The sequence below is a fragment of the Manacus vitellinus genome, unplaced genomic scaffold (genome assembly GCF_001715985.3).
Source record: "Manacus vitellinus isolate BGI_N305 unplaced genomic scaffold, ASM171598v3 scaffold_9_pilon, whole genome shotgun sequence".
Lineage (NCBI taxonomy): Eukaryota > Metazoa > Chordata > Aves > Passeriformes > Pipridae > Manacus > Manacus vitellinus.
Window position 1 is genome coordinate 14971365 of NW_021940917.1, and position 19593 is coordinate 14990957.

Genomic DNA, 19593 nt, shown 5'->3' on the forward strand with positions numbered 1-19593 from the left:
AGACAGTTGAAGAAAGACTTTCCAGAGAGTGAGTAACCCCCACCAGGACATAAATGTCTGGGAAACACATTAATTGAAGATGGCCCAGGACTGCAGCATGAGGAGACAGCTGCTACTGATGACAGTACACCAGCGACTTTGAACAGGGTGGTCAGACCTGAGTACCAGTGGTGTGGTGACTGTGTGGCCCTGGAATACAGGACTGCTGTTCTCGGTAAAGACTCTAAGCTTTGTAAGCAATGTGCAAGACCTGTGGACTGAGACCTTTCAGGTTTGCCCACTCTGAACTTTCCTCAACCTGCCTGTAGATTAGTTTTGCTTCTCTTAGCTCTGACAGGAATTTCTCCGGCTGCCCAGCTCTCTGTGCCTGATCTGTTTTACTTTTGCTTCTCTTTGTGTTGTATGAACACAGTTTGGCATGGGCAGCAATGACAAGCTGTTACTCCATGTGCAAATGAGATATATACAGTAGCAACATGATGACAAAGTGCTGACAAATCCAGACCTGGTAGGAAGCAGAGGTCTTGAGAAGTGGAGACATAAAACTGTTTTGTAATGCACTGTACTACTAGTCATAGCTCCCACATGGTGTAGTAAATAATTATGATTAGGATCTTTTTGACTAATAATTATACCAATAAATATTTTGTATTTATATAAATATTTCTGGTTTGTCATCCTTAGTCCTGCAGGGCAAAATTGTGTGAAAGTTCAGTTACACCTGTATAATCCTTCAGACTCAAACTGTTGACAGAGTCTGGGGCTAAGATTGAATCCAGCTGTACCTAGACTCTTCTCTGAGAAGGAGTTTAGAAAGCAATGGGGTGCTTTCTGCACCTCGTGACTCAATGGGAGGGCTTCTTAAATAGCATTTTTCTGAAGCTCCCATTCTACCTGCCATGACTAATTTATAGGGAATTTAGTTTTATTATTTTGTCAGTGGTAATGTGCAAATTGCTGGTTGACTCCACATCATGATAAATTGCTCATCTCATCCATAGATTAAATACTGACTGAAGAGTAAACACAAAAAGACCCAAGAGCTTTCCTGAGATGCATGACTGGAGGAACTGTTTACAGAAAGCAAGATGTAATCCCCGTTAAGGTTTCAGCAGGAGTACTATATCCAGTATGGGGACCTGAAGATTTGAGAAACATATGTGCCACATCAGGCAAGCAGAAAGCGTAAGCAGAGTTTATATATATTCCAGTTCCATAACTGGAATCCCAGGAAAGACTTGAAAATGGGCTCTAGCTGCAGTTTCAGACACATAGAGGGCTGCTGTAAAGAGTCAGAGAACAGCACTTTGTATGTACAAAGTGGATTGGACAGAACACAGTGGAATTAAATGGAAGGAAGCTGTGTGTTAGACACTAAGGAAAATCAGGCAAAGTGTGCTGCAGAGAGTATTGTGATCTTCGCCCTTGGAAGCTTCAAAAGACAGGTTGGACAATGATGTGTCAGGAATGTTTAAGGTAGAGTTAGTCCTGCAGTGACACATGAAGGCAGACTACATGTCCCTTTTACATCCCTCTTCTGACTGATTCTGCGCTTTCCATCCCAACTTAGCAAACCATTAAACAGAGTTTATCTGTAATTAAATAATTAATCCAGTTGACTTTAGCAAACTACGTAGGCATGTAGAATTAAGGAAATTAAACTTGACTGAACCAGGCCCTAGGAAGAATTTAATCAAGCAATCAATTAACATATGAAATCTCTATAAAAGAAGATCAAGCTTGTACCTCATATGGAAATGGATTATTTTTAAAATGTAATTTAGTTTCCTTTTCCTTTTATTTTTTTCCAGAATAAATATTCCCAGAAGTAAGGCAGACTTTATAGACAAACATGACATTTCTACAGCCAGTTTTATTATGTTTATAACGCACAGTAATTTTTTTCAATGCTTTTTAAAGAGGGGAAGTGGGAAAGACTCTCAGTGATCCTGAAGGGTTTAGTACAGACAATATCAGAAAGGGAAAGAGAGAAGGTTAAATATTCTTTCACAATTCTATTAGGGTAACAGAGCTTCTTGATCTCTTTAATGCCTCATTATGGGCTACACTCTCAAGTGCTACAAGACTTCTGATGTGAGTGTGCACCTCATCCATTATATGATTCCCTCAACCACAAGGTAATACAGTAAGATCCAAAATTTTCTGATCATCTGTCATCAACAGAAACTCACCGAGGGGTGAGAGAATAATGAGGATTGTTCCCCTGCCTTCTAATAAGGAACTCGGGTTCATATTCAGTTTTTTCCTCTCCCTGCTGACATACATTTATAATACCCAGATCACACCCACCAGAGCTGTCACTACAAATACTGGTGCCTCGTAGGGCAATCCAGTGAAATAGCATAAACATGAGGGAAAATTACGCTAGTTTTCACAGGTTGCCTGGGAAGTCACCAAAAATCCTATGGCACTTTTTGTCCAATATTTTCTTACACATTCTACCGAGAGCCATTTTGATGACAAGATCAACATCTTGTCCTCTTGAGGAGTTCCTGAGCTCAAGCACAAGATGAAAATGGCCAAGCAACACACATTAATATCAACCCACAATACTAATAGTAATATTTTCAAAATTTCAATCTTGAATAGAGCATGTAAACCTGCAAAATAAAATCAATGGTTTATGTAGACAAAATATTCTCTGAGAGTAGCTGGGGAAAAAACCAAGATATATGTGAGCAATGAAGACACAATGAACGATATTATTAGAAGGAGTTCTTTTTATTTATAACATTATCCTCAAAACTCCCTGGGGAATCTATATTTAAATACTCTCCTGAGAATATATTCCAACTGTAAAAGGTTACTAGATCAGATTATAAGTGCTCTTACCATAGGCAGCCACACACTGCATATTAACAGAATACTTATTGAACTGAGCTGGGGACATAAACTAGGGCATCCAGTTATCCCTATGGCTGCCCTTGATATGGTCCTGTTGTAATGAAACCAAACAAAAATAGGCCTCATGAAAAGCCAGGATATGATCTCAGAAAATTATATTGAGGAAGGAGAGTGTTCAAACACAGTGACAGTATGTATAAAACATATAATAAAATATATTTTATATATTTCTTCAGCTAGACAACTTTTCCCATTCAATGGGGAAACTTCCTGAGAGATGAAGGTTTCATGAAAGATGTGGGTAAGGCAACTACAATGCATCCAGCTTCATTTTTTCCCTGGAATTTCATGTTGAGGAGACAACATTTGCATTCTTGATGTCTCATCACACTAAGGGGACAGAAATGAATTTTTATCAGTCAAATTCCTCACCTCAGAAGGAGTGGGACAGGGTAAAAGGTGGCTAGACTGCACTCAGGCTTCTTTCTGAAGGCCGTGCCCCCCCTGTGTCTGATCTGCACTTCATTCATCATAGCTTCCTGTTCATGGCCTGCCAAGATCTGCCTGGCTTTCCTACTCCCTTCAGCTTCTTTGTTGCTACAAGGAGTCCAGAGGTACCTGGAAGTATGGCATTCCCTGCAAAAGATGGATTGGTCATCAGAATTGCAGGGGAATAGACAAATTACTTCCTGCTGCTGGTGTCTTCCCAGTCCCGTCCTTACAGTAACTACTGGGGAAAACAAACCTGAGGAGGAATTCAGGTCAAACACTGGCTTATTGTTCGGTGTCTGGCTGAAGGACTTCACATAAAAGCTCTTTCTCTTTTAAACAGAGCTGCCCTACAGTCGTGGTGGTGAAACACTAATCTACACTCACCTACTGTGAATAAGATATCACCTTTCATGTGAAGTTAACTGTTTGAGTGTGGTATCAGTGAAGCATGGGGGAAATTTTAGCTCAAGACTGAGAAATGGTAAGGGAGCATGGCAACCTGCTCAGCAGATGAGAGGAGAGCAATGGATATTGTCTACCTGAACTTCAGTAAAGACTTTCACACTGTCTCCCATAGGATCCTCTTAGACAAGGTGCTGGTGCACAGACTGGATGAGAAGGTAGTGAGATGGATTGAAATACAGATGAATGACCAGGTCAGGAATGTGAGGATCAGTGGAACAAGGTATATTTGGAGGTCAGTAAATAGCAGTGTATCCTAGGTGTCAATATAAGGCGCTGTTCTAGTAAACATTTTCATTAGTGATCTGAATGATGGCTCAGAGTGTATCCACAGCAAGTTTGCAAGTGATACAAAACTGAGGGGTAGGTGATATACCGGAGGGTTTTACTGGCATCCTGAGAAATGAAGGTGGGCTGGAGAAATGGGCTGACAGGAATCTCATAAATTTCAACAAGGACAAATGCATAATCCTGCACCTGGGGCTGAACAACCCCAGGCACCAGTAGACACTAGGAGACACCCAAGTTGGGAAGCAGCTGGGCAGAAAAAGACCTGGGGTTCCTGGTGCACACCAAGCTGAACTTGAACCAGCAGTGCACCCGTGCCCCAAAGAAGCATAAGGTTGTCCTGGGCTACACTATGAGGAGTGTTGTCAGCAGATCAATAGAGGGGATCCTTTTCCTCTGCTCAGTGCTGCTGAAGCTACACCTAGAGGGCTGGGTCCAGTTGTGGTCTCCCCAGGACAAGGGAGATATGGACATACTGGAGAGAGTCCAGCAAAATGCCACAAAAGTGATTAAGTGACTGGGACACCTCTCCTACAAGAAAAGGCTGAGAGAGCTGTGACTGTTCAGCCTGGAAAACAGAAGGCTCAGGGGGATCTCCATCAGTATGCAAGAATCTGAAGGGAGGCTGCAAACAGGACAGAGCCAGGCTCTTTCAGTGGTGCTCAGTGACAGGATCAGAGCCAGTGGGTACAATTGCTCAATTGTAACTCTTTGAGGGTTTTGTTTGTTTGGTTTTTTGGGGGTTTTACAATTTGTAAGAATTTTTTTCTAACAGTTTGCCCTGTAGCATACACAGGAAGCGTGGTGAAGATCTGGGCCTTTCTCTGCACACCCCTCTGCAGTCGTTCTTAGGCTGCAGAACTGCAGTCAGTGATATCATTTTAGCTTTGTGACTCCTCACCCAAAGTACCTCTGCACCTCCAAAACAAGCAATCCAGGGGCTGCTCCGCTTGCATCGTCAAGAAGAATGCCTCCAAACTAATGAGGACTACAGATTTAAAGTGGATTTGTTAAAGTACAAGAAGGCCCTGTTAATCTGGAGTTTTGCAGAAGTATGTCTCCTTTTACTCAGCATAATTCTCCTCCACTCTCTATGCAGGCTAAAGGAATCCTCTGAGCAATATGCAGATGGCAGCTCAGGGAAAGTATCACTCATGGAAACATACAATGTACCACATGCCTGTTGCATGGATGACACATGATGATAAAAAAGAGTAGGTCTAGTCTTCTGTTTGTTGGCACTACTGAGGTTTAAGACAGGAATATTTCTCTGATTCTACAGAGTTATATTTGCTCTATAAAGGTTACCAGAATTAATAATGACTTTTATACTTCCTTTTTAAAAGTTAAATATTGCCTTAAATAAATCTCAGAAAACCTGGGAAGTGTGCATAGACTCACCTCAGTTTCCTCTTCACTCCCCCCACACATATCAATGAATGCACTATTCCAGTTTTGACCTTTTTCCACATAAGGTCAGTCAGCTCCTTCAGAAGGTTTTGTGCAGCCTTTTTCAGAAGCAAGAATGATGGCATGTTGAATCATACTGTGTGCACTCATTGTGCCTTTTCATGACTGGGATGAATTGTGCCATTCAGATGTTATAAATCAAACCCTGCACAGCATGAAACACAGGCAACGACGGGTTGACATGATTTGTGTCCCAGGCACAGGCGTGTTGTTGCTGCTAAAGATGATGTCCTGGAGTTTGTCTAGCAGGACAAATCTAGTTCTCTGAGACAGGAAGAAGACATCTGTTCATCTAGCTGCTGCACAGAGGCGGCAGTCCATAGAGGAAAAGTCATGAAGTGTTGTCTATGCTTTGTGGTAGTGCTCGGTTGAAGGGCTGGTTTGGTTTCAACATTGCATTCTGTCTAAATTGCCCTTCTCTGAAGTACACTGAAAGACCTATTGAACCAATGGAGGGCGTTTTGCACTTTGGAAATATCAGTAACACCAAGACCAATCCACCATCACCGTGCCAAACAGCCACTGAAGGAACGTGCAACACAAAATATCAGAGTTCAGCAAAATTCAACAAATATGCCTTTTTTTCTCCCAATTGTTTGTCATATGAAGTTACCAGAAAGAAATGGAGAGCAACAGACACTGCACTTCTGTGCACAGCCCTGGTAAGGGAGGGTGGTATATAGCTCAAGAAACCTCTGAGGATATTTTGGTTTTCTGGGTCTAAAATCTCAGAGGTACGGAAGGTGACAAGAAATCAGGACTTCTTTCTAATACAGCAAATTCACTCTGTGCAACAGGCATTTGTCTTCCAGATGGGAGAAAACTTCACTAGCTGCATCTTGCGTACCTCAGAGCCATGTGAAGAGCCTCACCACATAAATAAAATAAATTTTTATATTTGTTACTCTGAAATTTGCTCTCTTCAGTCTTCCCAGTATTCCAGACAGTGAGGAGCTGCCCCACAGGAGAAAGCGCTTGCTTGATGAAACTCTCCTTACACTCAACCTAGACATTTGAAAAGCAAAAAAACAAAACAAAACAAAACAAAAGAAAGACCAAGTACAACCATTTTGATAATTTTTGTCCTACATGGAACTATTTATACAATACTTCGACTCTTTACATTCCTTAAACAAAGAACTCCTACTTTTTATTACCCTAAACCCACTAGAAGCCACCTTCAAAATCAACTTTAATGCATGAACTCAGGAAGATGGATGTATGGGATTTTATTTCACACATGACAAATAACAGAACTCTTTATAGTTGTCTCATCATCTCTTTGTGCCTGAGATCCTTTTGCAGGCTTCTAGCTTGGAAGGGCAGTGCCATTACCACTTTCTCTGCACCAATTTGTATTCAATGTTCTCTCAATCCTTCTTTTAGTGTTGCTTGAGAGGAGTGTAAAAGGAGAAAAAGAAGAGAAAGCAGGAAGAGACTCCAAGAACACACTGTCACTGACTCTGGCAGCAAAGCTGGTGCAAAGGGCTTCTTACTTACCTGGAAAATCAAGAATAATAGTAAAAAAGCCTATTTACACCAAGAAAAGTCACATGATATTACTTCTTATCTTTTTATGCAACAATTTTTTGTTTCACTGTTAGTAATGAGGTATGATTTTGGCTGGGCACCTGGGAGGTAAAAAGAACTCTAGATCCAACTAGCACTAGAATTCAAATAATTCCTTTATTTCTGTGTAGTTCATTCTCACCACTTACAGAAACACACAGCTTAGTAGTTGATTTTCCTTGGCTAAACAGTTTTACATATGCAGTGATTTAATACAGCATGAGTTATACCTCTGTGCTCAAATCCTTCTTTGTTGGGCAGTATTTGATTTTCATCCACTGTGTTGTTTCCTGCTTGCTTATGTCCATTAAAAGCAGTAACTGTGCTGAGCCCCACCAGACAGGGAAGGAGCCCTCCTGGAGGACTGTCATGGCTGAACTGTACTGTTCCTTCAGAAATCTTCACATATTTCATGCTTTTCAAAAAATAACAGACCAATAACAAGAGATGCAAATGCCAAGGTTTGAATTTCCCAGAGGGGTCTTGTGCTGCAGAAGGAAAGAACAAGACTATTCTTTCCCCACAATGCATAGTGACCCCCTATATTTGTAAGGTGAGAAACACCAGGCAGCACACAGTGAGGTAGCACAGAAACTTCTGCATGAGATCCTTCCCTGTGATTCTCTTACACAATGGAATTTTCAGGCTTTTTTTTGTTTGTTCCTTGGTAAAAAGTTGTCCGTTATGTACAATGCTGAGATAGCCCAATGCTTTTGACCCAGATGTGAGTTGGCTTTAAAGCCTGTCTCTCCTACTTCCCCCTTCCACATCTTGACATGAGATTGGTCTAGGGAAGGACATGATCGAACGTATAAAATAACAGTGGGGATAAGGCTGTTGCCTTGCCTCTGCAGAGAAGATGGGGAAAAGTGCTGAGAAAAATTCATGTGCAGAAGGGGAACACTAGGCATGCATATCAGTCTAGCAGGACAGACTTTTGTTACACACCTGACTTCACTGGAAACTGGCAGTGCAGCTGGTCTGTTTTCACGAGAGTATCATCAAGGAGAGAGCAAAATTAACACCCATTCTCACTGTAAGGGCCCTTGAGCTTTCTTGCTATGATCTCCCTGAATTGTTTGTCTAAAGGCAATTCAAATATAATGTGCAAGTTTGGAGCAGAGCAGCCACTTCCCCTTTTTCTCACGTCTGGAGACCTGATTGTGTCGTTTATTGGAGCAATGAGAGGTCACAGGCTGGCCTGATCAATGTTAACAAGTTGTACACTGACTGTCCAGCATGCCTCCTGTGAGTTATATCGGGTGAAAGGAGAGAAAACTACCACCTTGGGCTGATTGCAGCTGGCTCAGATCAATGCACATTGATTAAGATGAATGATGTACCCTTCACCCTCTTTTCATTATCCACCCTCAAATGCATTTTGCAAATTTGCTCCAAACCATGAATGCCAAAAGCTTCTCACAAAGTACAGTTTAATGGAGGCTTCAGAGTAAGGAACACGGGCAGCCTGAACACAGAGCAGGTGCAGGCAGACAGCTGGGCTGGCAGGGCAGTGATCATGGGAAAACACTTGGATTGGAATTTAGCACACCACCACACACCTTCATTAGTGGCAAACTAGCACACAGAAGGAGAATCTAAGAACAGCTTTGTGACTGCTGCTTCTAGATGATGGTGAGGAAAGCAGTGAGATGACAATTAGGTCAGGACACAGGGGCTGACTTAAAACAATTCTAAACTTAACAGCATGACACACCAGACCCCTGATTTAAATTTCCTTGAAAGAGGGTCACAGAGCAGCAGAAACTCTGAGAAAAAAAAATTCGATTCATGACAGTGCTCCCAAGACACCCAGGTTATACTTATTTGCCAAGAAGAGGAATATGTACAGTCTGGATCTGGGCTATCTCTTCTCTGAAGTCATTTGCAATACAGAAAGAAACACACTAATCAGTAGGAGACCTAAATAGTGAGATACTTCTTTAAATATGTAGTCAGTGAAAAATGGTGCATTTAGCAAATTACTTCTCTTTTTCCAACATACATTGCTTTTTCCAACATTTCCAACATTGTTTAATAGAGCTCAAATCCACTGTGGTCTGGATGATATTTTTCTTACAGAACTACCAGCATTTCTTTCTACGTTGCCTTTTCTTCAAATCTAAAAACAAGGGTCAATAAAAGAGGAGGAAAGAAGTGTAAGTGAAATAGAGTCAGTGGGAATCCCAGCTCATCAACTTTGTACAGATAATGATTCCCATCTATTTCTCCAACCCCTAGCTACTCTACCCTATATAAGTAGAAGCAATGGTCAATTAGTGAAAATTAAAACAGCATTATTCCTCCTTTTCTTAAGTGTTTTTGGACAAGGACTAACATCTTTTTGTGGGTGGAAAATGAGAATCAGTTTTTATATTTGAAAAAATCCAAACAATAACACATTATGTTACAATCAGCTCTTTACTTTGTGTAGCACTGTGTCTATTATGGAACCAGGCTCATACAGCTAGCCACAAATACAGTTATTTCAGATAGTATTCCCATGTCAGCTCAGAGGCTCAAGAGAGACCCCTGCATCCTGCTCTTACATTCTTTTAGAAAACAGTTCCTCTCATACAAACTAATGAGCTGTCTGAAATAAGAATATTCAAGTAATAGTAATAAAAAAAAGTTTTTCTGTTAATGGTTAGGCTCAGGCTTCAGTCTTAATACACACATTGGTTAAACCATCTCATAATTTGTACTCCATAGTTGGTGAAATCTATTATTCATGACCCATAGATGAAGACTTAAATTATAAACAGATGAGACAGAATTGACTCTACAGAAGAGGTAAAATAAACAGAGAGCTGATCCTGTGCAGGGAGGAGAACCTGGTACTACTCTCTCAGGACTAGGGAGAGAATCCTCATTTGGTCATAGGAAAACAAAGGAATGGCCTTGCAGAAAAGAAGGCTATGATGCTCTGCTGCAGTGCCAGGACCTGGTGGAGGCCAGCAGAGGACAAATACATGCCCATGAGGAGACCTGCCCGTGCCTCAGGACACTCCTGTCCCCAGCACCTGAGCAATCCTGAGGAGAGAGCTGCTCCTATGCATACTTCTTGTAGTTACACCACACCAGACAAAAGGCAGAGGAATTAGCTTAAGAGCTATTAAATTGTAGAGGTTCAGGACGAGAGCTTTTGGGGTTGTATATCAGCAATAGGTTTGCAGGTCTGTCCTTCAGACTAATCACTCCTGAAGAAGGAGTAAATCAAGCAGTTCAAGAGCAGCTTTGTCCTTTTAAATCGCCTTTCTTCACCACCCTTCATGCTGTCCGCTCTCTTCACTTAAGCACTGTATTTCAGTGTGGATGCCTCAAAGTGGTTGCAATTTACAAGCATGTTATTCTTACAGCCAGATATTGATGGGAACAGCATGGAGCCATGGGGCTCTGTGGACAACCGGCAGGTAGTTCTCTGGATACTGCAGGTGGATGGATTAATTATTTCTATTTCTAAAGGCTGCTGCTCTGAGGCATGACATCCCTTTTAGGCACATAAAACACCAATTAACAGTGCCAAACATGTCCAGACAACAGTCTACTCTGAGACAGTCATGTACATCTTCAGGCTGGGTGTTTCAAACCATTCACATTCACCACTGTAGTTGCTATGGGCTCTGGGCTCAGCTGCAGCAAACACCAACAAAGTGAAGCAAGTCAGAGATCAGAAGAGGCATTTTCTGTGCTTTAGGTCAGATGTCAGGTAGCCCCAGGGCACTCTGAGCATACCCAAGGCTTTCTAGGGAATAGAAAAGGCTTTCAGGAGCACAAAAATTACTATTAGCACCGGTATTAGCAGCTGCTACTAAGTATTAAAGCTTATTGATCCTTTTATTCACAAGATAGCTATCTGTGGTATCAGGCCACTTATTCCAGCAGCTAAGGATGAACAGAGGAAGACTTTGAACATGGACTAGGGTGCAAAACAGTCATCAGATGGAAATAACAAGCTAGACAATGCCAAGATAGCATTCCAGACTCTACAAAGTCTGGAGCAGTCTGAGATACAGTGAATGCTTCTGACTTTTGTCTTGTACTCAGAACACTTTTTTACTGTTCGCACTATTCATGAGATTAATTATTAACAGAAGATGTGTCAAGGAATATTTGACAGAAAACAGATGCTCACATGACAGCAAGCCCAACTTGTATATTGGAAGTTCCTCAACTTGTTTCTTCTGAAATTTAAAAAGGCATTAAAACTGGTCTTTGGTTGTAAGTGAAAATACAATATTTCAGCCTGTAGTCTCTTTTTTCCATCAAAATAAGGAAATTGAGAACTGGAAAACATTTTCCCTTGCATAAATTTCCTTCCATTAGAAGTATAGAGCAAAAGCAATAGACACTTCAAAACCACTCAAACCTAAAAATTCTGAAAACACATTGAAAAAAAAAAGAAAGTCCCAGAAGCATTAGAAAGTGTGGTAGTTCATTCCTCCCCTTCCCAAACCTCAGGCCCCATTACGATCTCAGAAATTTTCGTTAGGCCTCAATGTCAATGAACAGCCTATTTACTGCCTCAAGCTGTGGGCAGGACAGAAAATTACTCTTAAAAGCCAGTGCTCCTGTGAACCTATAAACAGCAGTCCTGAGTGAGACCCTTTGAGCTCCCCCAGACTGCAGTGGGCTGTGACCAGCAACCTCCCTCTGAGTGGGACACCTCTCAGAGCCAGAGAACTCCCAAGTTTGCTGTACTTGGAGGACCACCACCAAACAACGACCACGGACCCTGGGCTGACGCCCCCACTCCTTGAGTCTCCACTGTTTGGCTGCTGAGAAGATGCAAAGTCATCCAATGTGAGCACTGAACTCGAGGGGAAATTTTCACAGATGTATTCCTTGTACGTACTCCATAGGGTCTCTGTGTGTGCAAGTGGGAACGTGCTACAGCAAATGCACTATGAATGTTGCTCTCCTGGATTCTTAAATGCTTTAGATCAGTAAGTAAGTTAGGCCTACAGGTGAGTTACAGTTGTGCTTGTAGTGAATTCTATAGAATCTTCTGTTAAATTGTTTAAATTAGGCTATTGTTTAAGTGCAGTTAAAATCTTTAGGCCTAAGCTGTTGTTAAAGTACAGGGCTAAGTTTTGCACGGGGGTCCACTCTGAACCTTGTGGCTCTATGGGAGGATCTCCCTTATTCTTTTTTATCCTTATTCTTTCCTTCCCCAGACTCCACACAAATAGTTTTCGGTTGATCTTAGTTTCAGAGTAATTGATTTTAGGTTTCAGTCCAGTTTTTCCTCTGTGTGCTTTAACCATCCAGTAAGTAGTAGAGTGAACTTTGTCATGCTTTCACTTTTTTATTAAACCTGCTTTTTCCAATATCTTTGCTGGTGATTCTTTGAGTGACCTAAAACACCCATTCACAAAGAAAGGCTCCCTTGCAAAGCAATAAGCTTCTATCATCTTCTTTAGAATTGCACACTTTTTTTGGCCAGAGACCATATCACAAAAACTCTGACCTATGACACGTGTAGGAAAAATGCCTCTGTTCTGCTGAGCCTTTCAAATCTCTCAATGGTCTAAGGCATGGAGTGGCTAAAGCAAACTATGGAAAAAAGTGAGCTCTTCTAGAGTGATCACCAGGTCACTACGACTTCCAAGAAGTATTACACAAAAAATGAGAGCCCAGGATCCAAATAAGTGCGAAGAGGTGGCCCCTCACACAGTGTCTCATTGTGTTGGTAATACTTCTTGTCAAAAGATTTAAATTCTTGAAGTTTGCCTAGAACCTCAAGAATAAGAGAGAAATGCTAAGGACAGATCCTCCTTAACAGAAAGAAACATTTTATTCAGAAATTTCCCTGAGCAGATGAAAACTGGTATGTTCTCAGGGAAAACATATAACTTGGCACGTTCTTGATCTTTTCCAGGCATCCATTCAAAGACAGCATGGTTTTTTCTTGTGTTTTTTTTTTTTCTTCAGAAATATTTTGTGTTTGTCACAAAGTTCATCTGGATACACGCAGAGCTTACAGACGTTTGGAATCATAGCATGATAGAATCATGGTATCATTAAGGTTAGAAAATACCTCTAAGATCTCAGGTCCAGTAGTTAACTCAGCATTGCCATATCCACCACTAAAGTATGTCTCTATGCATCACATCTATACATCCGTAGGACAGTGATTCCAACACTTCCCTGAGAAGCCTGTTCCAATGCCTGACCACTCCTCACTGCATAAATTTTTCCTGGTATCTAATCTAAACCTCTCCTGGTGCAACTTGAGGCCATTTTCTCTCCTGTCAGAAGTGCATTTAAAGAACACGTTGCCTCCCCTACTACTCCCAGAAACCACAGATAACAGATTGAAATCTCAGCACCTTACTGCCAAGCAGGGAGATCTCCTATGTACATGCTTAGCTGGAAGGCTGAGCTAAAGCTCTATACGCTGTTCCATCCAAAGCTTGTGTGTGTGGGGGAAAAGGTATTGAAGTCACACACCATCATCCAAGGGGAATCCTAAGCAGAAGCCTGATCTTACATAACATCTAAGGAGTATTGAAGAGCAAGGCTAACATTCCAGTGCTCTTATGGAAATATTCTAGACAGCAGATGAAATCAAGACAACCCAGCACAGAAATTATAGATAAGGGGACTTAGCATGTGCTGTTGCAGCAAACATTAAATCCTGGCATCATGGTTTTGCAGAACTCTTCGTCTACAGGCACACTTCTTAAACCTCTGCTTTGATCACTTTTGTGGTAGGGCAAGGGAGTGTTGTGATGAGAGGAGCTTGCCACTGCCAAACATCCCCATCTGACATGCAGCCAAAAGGGTTTTAAATGAAGTCCTTCCATGAGGCCAGAAAAGAAAAGTCTGGTGATGAATGAGATTATCTGGGTCTTGGAACAGGCACAAAGCAGAACTAAATTATTGTTTTTAAGTATTATTCAGTTTCATGATATCCCACTAAACAGCAGAATCTCACAATATTCCTGTCTCTTTGAAAACAGGCTGCCTACAGAAGCACACACAAATCTGAGTGAGCTACATCACTCTACACCCAGTCACTTCACTGCATTCTTCAAAACAAATGGAGGATATGAGTAAACTGCTGATGGAGATAGACCAGGCCTTCAGCCACGACATTAGGTAGTAAATGGTTCTGGAAGCACAACAGCGCACGTACGTTGATTATCTCAAAACAGACCATCTAGGCCAGTTCATGCCAAATAAACCACTAATGGTCCTGGTACTGCACACTGGAGTAAAGCCGGCTTTACTCCACATTTACTCAGGACTGCAAACTCTTCCAGCTCAGAACAATTTTTTCTTTTCCCAGTATTTCCTCTGCACAGAAATGAATGCCTAGGGACCAAGGGCACTATTAATCCACTATACACACCATTTCTCTCTGCTTTTTCTTCTGTGAAAGAAGATAGGAAGCTATGAGTCCAGAAAGTTCCACAGGGTGTTGTGGCCTCCAGAGTTCCAAGTTATACATACCTGTATTTTTGTCGCCCAAGTCTTCCACTGTGGTGAAGTTTTCTCAGAAAGCTCGGCTTTGGCTGTTTGCAAGGGACAAAATGACTCAGGGAAGCAGCAGAAATCAGCAGAATCTTTGCAGTCAGCAGAAATATGTCCCCAAATGAAAACTGTTCAGAAGCAGCTCAAGCAGCCAAAAAGTGAAAAGGACAAAAAGAATGGAAATAACAATAAAAAAAAGAGCAGAGCATTTCTGGAGTTGAGATTCGTCAATGAGAACAGAAACTGCCAGGTGCGGGGGAAGGCTGTTACAGTTCTGCACACCAGAACTAACCTAGCTCTAGTTTTGCAACTAATCAACGCACAAGAGATGGGGAATAACCCTGACAAGGTTAAAATGCAAGAGCTGAGTGCTAAAGTAGACAGACCAAACTGTCAGAAAATCACGTTATTTAAGGTATCAGAAAAGAACTACCCCAAAATGTGGTAAGCAAAATCGCTCATAGTCTCTGCAGAACACTAGCAGCCTCTCAGGCTTACATGCTGATTTAAACCAATGGGGACAACTCCACTCAGTGGAGAAAAGGCACGGGGACTTTAGGATCCAACTACCTACTTCTGGTTTGCATTTCAGTAGGCCCCCAAAGCCCGAAGGCCGCATAGGGTAGCAGCAAAAAATGCTCTGTCCAAATATGCTGACTTCTCAAAGGAACGAAGCCAAACGGCAGCAGGGAGACAGAGGAGCACATAGGAGAAATACATCACTACTACACATAATGGTAGGCTGTGGGTATGATAAATTAAACTTTTTCTAAAGGTAGCACTGCAAAGGTGCATTTTAAATATCAAAACTGAAGAAGAGCTGGAATCCTTCTGTTCAGGATAGGGAGTTGAATATCTTACCCTTTGTAACCCAGCTGATTTAAAGAGAGAAACAAAGAGGCAAGTATCTACTTTAAAATACATGTTTTTTTGACCACTGCTGCTCCTGTGCAGCATTCCCATGCCAACAAATATGGGATTGGGTGAACAGTCCAATCAAACTCTGCAAAGCATAATGATAAAAGCTATTATATTGCTGGTGCAATGTTTAAACAAAACCCACAATCTGCTGTTATGTTTAGGGGGAAAAAAAGGCTTAAAAATATGTATTTGATTTGGGGGTCTTCTTGGTGTTACATCCAATACATATGGATCTTTTAATAGTCTAAATTCTGTGGTTCAGGAGATTCAGCTTCAAGTCACAGTTCTGCTGCAGTTGTCTTTGTGTGACCTTGAGAAAACCCACTTAACCTCTTTCCTTCATCTCTGAAACAGAAACAAGACTTCTGCCCTCCTTCATTAGGGCAACAGTGGGCAAAAATATTCCAATTATCACTGTAGACAACTGCAGTCATGATGAGAAACTAAAATAGAAAGGGAAAAAAACAGCAGTTACATAAGTTTACCATAGTAAGATGAAATTACATATATATATGTAATATATATATACACACATATACATAACATATATGTATGTATATACACACATATATATACATATATATGTACATATATATAAATACATGTATATGTGTAAGTATGTATACAGACTAAGTAATGTACATATTTCCAGTGTAGGGGGTTTTTTGGGGGCGGCAGTTGTTTGGTTTTTTTTGTTATTTCTTTTTCTTTTTCTTTTTTGGGGATAGGATTGTGAATGACTATGAAAAATGTACCTTGCAAATTATATTTTCAATGCAGTTTTATCAGCAACTGACGTACAATATCATAATCCCAGTACAAGTTTCACCTTCCAGCATTTTTTCATGGGCATTTTATTCCAAAATTTTATTCAGAAGCCATACATTATTGCTTCATGTCAGAGGCCCTGTAAAAAACACCTAAACAAGTTTTTAATTCAAGATATATGCAAGATAGTTGCTAACAGTTAAAATACAAGCATATACATTTATGATCTGAGTCACTGAATATAGCCTAGCACACAGTAAAAAAGATTCACTAGGGGAAAACAAGAAGTAGTTTATCATGGGGAAAAAAAGGAGAATCGTCTTCTTCAGAGATAACAATTTACCAGTGCAGGAAAAGCACATGTACCTCAATACTGCAGAAGATATGGGAATTTTCAAGCAGGAAAGTCACCAGCTCTCCTAGTTTACTCATGGAAGCAGGAACTGCACTAAAGAAAAAAAAAGAAGAAAGAAAGAAAAAGATAAGAAATATAGATTAGATCCCTCATTCTCTTTTTTATTATTATTTCTCTGCCATTTTCAAGGGCCCTGTCACAACCTACAATCCTAAGCAAGCACAACAATGACATCCAAATTCATGGCATATGGATGGCCTCTTACTCCCACAGGCTCACCATGCATCCTAATACAACCCGCCTATTTTCGAAGACAAACTTCCTGAAGTAATTTCTGACTCAGTTCTTGGCATACTCCTGCTGTTGGCATCTGAAAAGACATGTATTTTTGATTGTGTAGGCCACCTAAGGTTTGCTGTTTATGTTTGCAAAATGCTCTGCAGAATTAAGGGCATTTGAATAATACAGGGATTTTCCCTGTGACGTTGTTTTTGTTTTACATGAAAAGGTGCTGAATGATGGAAAAATCCATTAACCTTTTCATTAATAAAAGACTGAATAACTCCCTATGAACCACTAACATCCTTCCTTGATTTATCTCTCTTTGTAGAAGGACAACAGGGTGCTCACAGGCCTTGGGGAAGTATATGATTTCCGACTGGCTGTTACTGATAGCTTACTTCTGAGACACCTGCAGTCCCAGTTAACACTAACTGCAAACCAAACATAAGTATCTGGCCCTTCCAATCAGCTGACTAAAACCTGAATATATACTTTAGCAGTGTGTCATCCAGCTTGCATTCAAACTGTGACGGGAACCAGCACGTGTCGATAGCTGTGCATTTGCTGTTTATCTTACTCCATCTGCTGGGACACGCAGTTCTTTGCAGAATATAGCAGAGGGCACGAAATTCAGATGCACTTGTGACACCTGTGCATACTCCTCTACTTATGAAGTGAAGCCAAATAAGACCAAGAAGAACTTACGTAGTTCTTATGAAACTGTTAATCAGAAATCAGTGCTGCAGCTGCTGCATGTCTCTAAAACGCAAATGGGAACCAAGCCAAGCAGAGGAAAACTGAGCTGAAAGACTACAAGAATATTAGGTGAATGGCTGTTAAAATGAAAAGAAAAAGATAAAGACTAATGCTTTGTAAACAGCCAGAAACAGATGATAAACATTCACCTCCAATTCCTACTTGGAAAGTGAGTTGAAGGAGTATGGCATGCATATAGAACAAAACCAGTCACTAGGAAAATGAAAAATCTTCTACCACTTGCTACATGTTCAGTATTTGACAATGGCAACCGTGTTCCCAGCTCAGATTGTGCTTCATGTTGTGAACGAAGAACTGGTACAGGGAGAGCTTGCTTGTGCTCCTCTTTCCCCTGTCCTGCTGCCCTTTACCAAATAATGGCAGAAGACAGCCACTGCAGAAACTAATTAAGAACAGTTTCAGAATCAGTGTCTTTCCACCAGCTTGCACATGATGCCCAGAGTGGTATATGTAATATAAAACAGATTCTGTCATGAAAGGCTTTCAGCATAAACTGTCAAAAATGGTGGGAGGAAGAAAAAGTCACTGTTTCTGTTTAGCAGACAAAAAGCTGGCCCTGAAGTCCTGTCTTCTGAACTCCAGAGCCTGTGCATTCTGCATCAGTACTCCTCACCAGTGCTTCTGAAAAGCTGCCAGAAAAGGAGTATTATGAGTCATATCTGGTACTAATGCTGGAAATAAGGAACATCTTTGTACACTAATTTTTTTATGCTCACAGACCTGCTGTGCAACCACATAGAAAGCAAATGCCTAGCACCATCGTTGCGTCTCCTCCTTCTAAATTGATATCAAAACTGCCATTGAGTAGTGATGTTGTCCAGGCTGTTTTCCCTTTTGCTACAGCAAATGCAGAAGCCGGTCCAGTACTCTTTACTGTGTTCCCAAAATGGCACAAGTGTTCTCAAACCTAGTATTATCACTTTTTTTATACACAGTTTTCATATTCTACTTTCTCATCATTGCTGCAGGAAATTCTCCACTGAGATCTGAAAAACCTGATATTGCTTGAAAATAGAACACACATACATGTGTGCACGTATATGCAAACCAGAAGAACAGAGTTTGAGTGGTGTACTCAGCTGGTGAATATAAACAGAAAATCACAGTTCAATAAATCTATTGAACTGATGTTCTCCTAAGGACTCCAAAAGAGTCCTCAGGATACAAAGGGACTATGATACTTCAGTGATTTTAGACAGATTATGTAAATTACAGAGGTCAGTGTAAATTTACCTCAAAACAGCTATCATACAAATTTACCCACACTTAGGGAAATATTCCACAAAATTTCACATACAGGGCTTGAATGTCATCCCACTTTGAAACCTGTATTCTTCTCAGTTCAGAAAGCAGTCAGGCCAGCTGGTCAAGGATTGTCTAATGAGCCCCAGGTTTATTACATGCTTTACATGCATTTTCCTTATCTCAAGGTTGGAGGAGATCAGGGAAGGTTCAGTTTGTTTGTACTTCTCAGCATCACTAACTTCTCCTCAGGACACCACAGAAATGAGAAACCTGGAAGAGAGAATGGAAAATACTGTAAACACAGCAATACAAGTTTTCAGGCAACATCTGCCATCTCAGTTTGGTGCCATAAACCAGGCATCATATGTGCTGGTTAGTGCAGCTATCAAACAATTGCTTTTCTTCAAATTGCCTGCTTACTATGATTCCTTGCAAAACTTCAAGCATTTGCCACTGTTACAAAAAAAAAAAAAAATAGTAACTCATTAAAACAGGGTGCTGGTATGGCCAATGTTTGGGTATCTGTCATTACAGCATTTGATGGCAGGGATAAGGCTCCTCTGCTCTCATGAAGATGTGGGGCCTTCTCAGACAGCCCTGGGATGTGTTACCAATCTGAA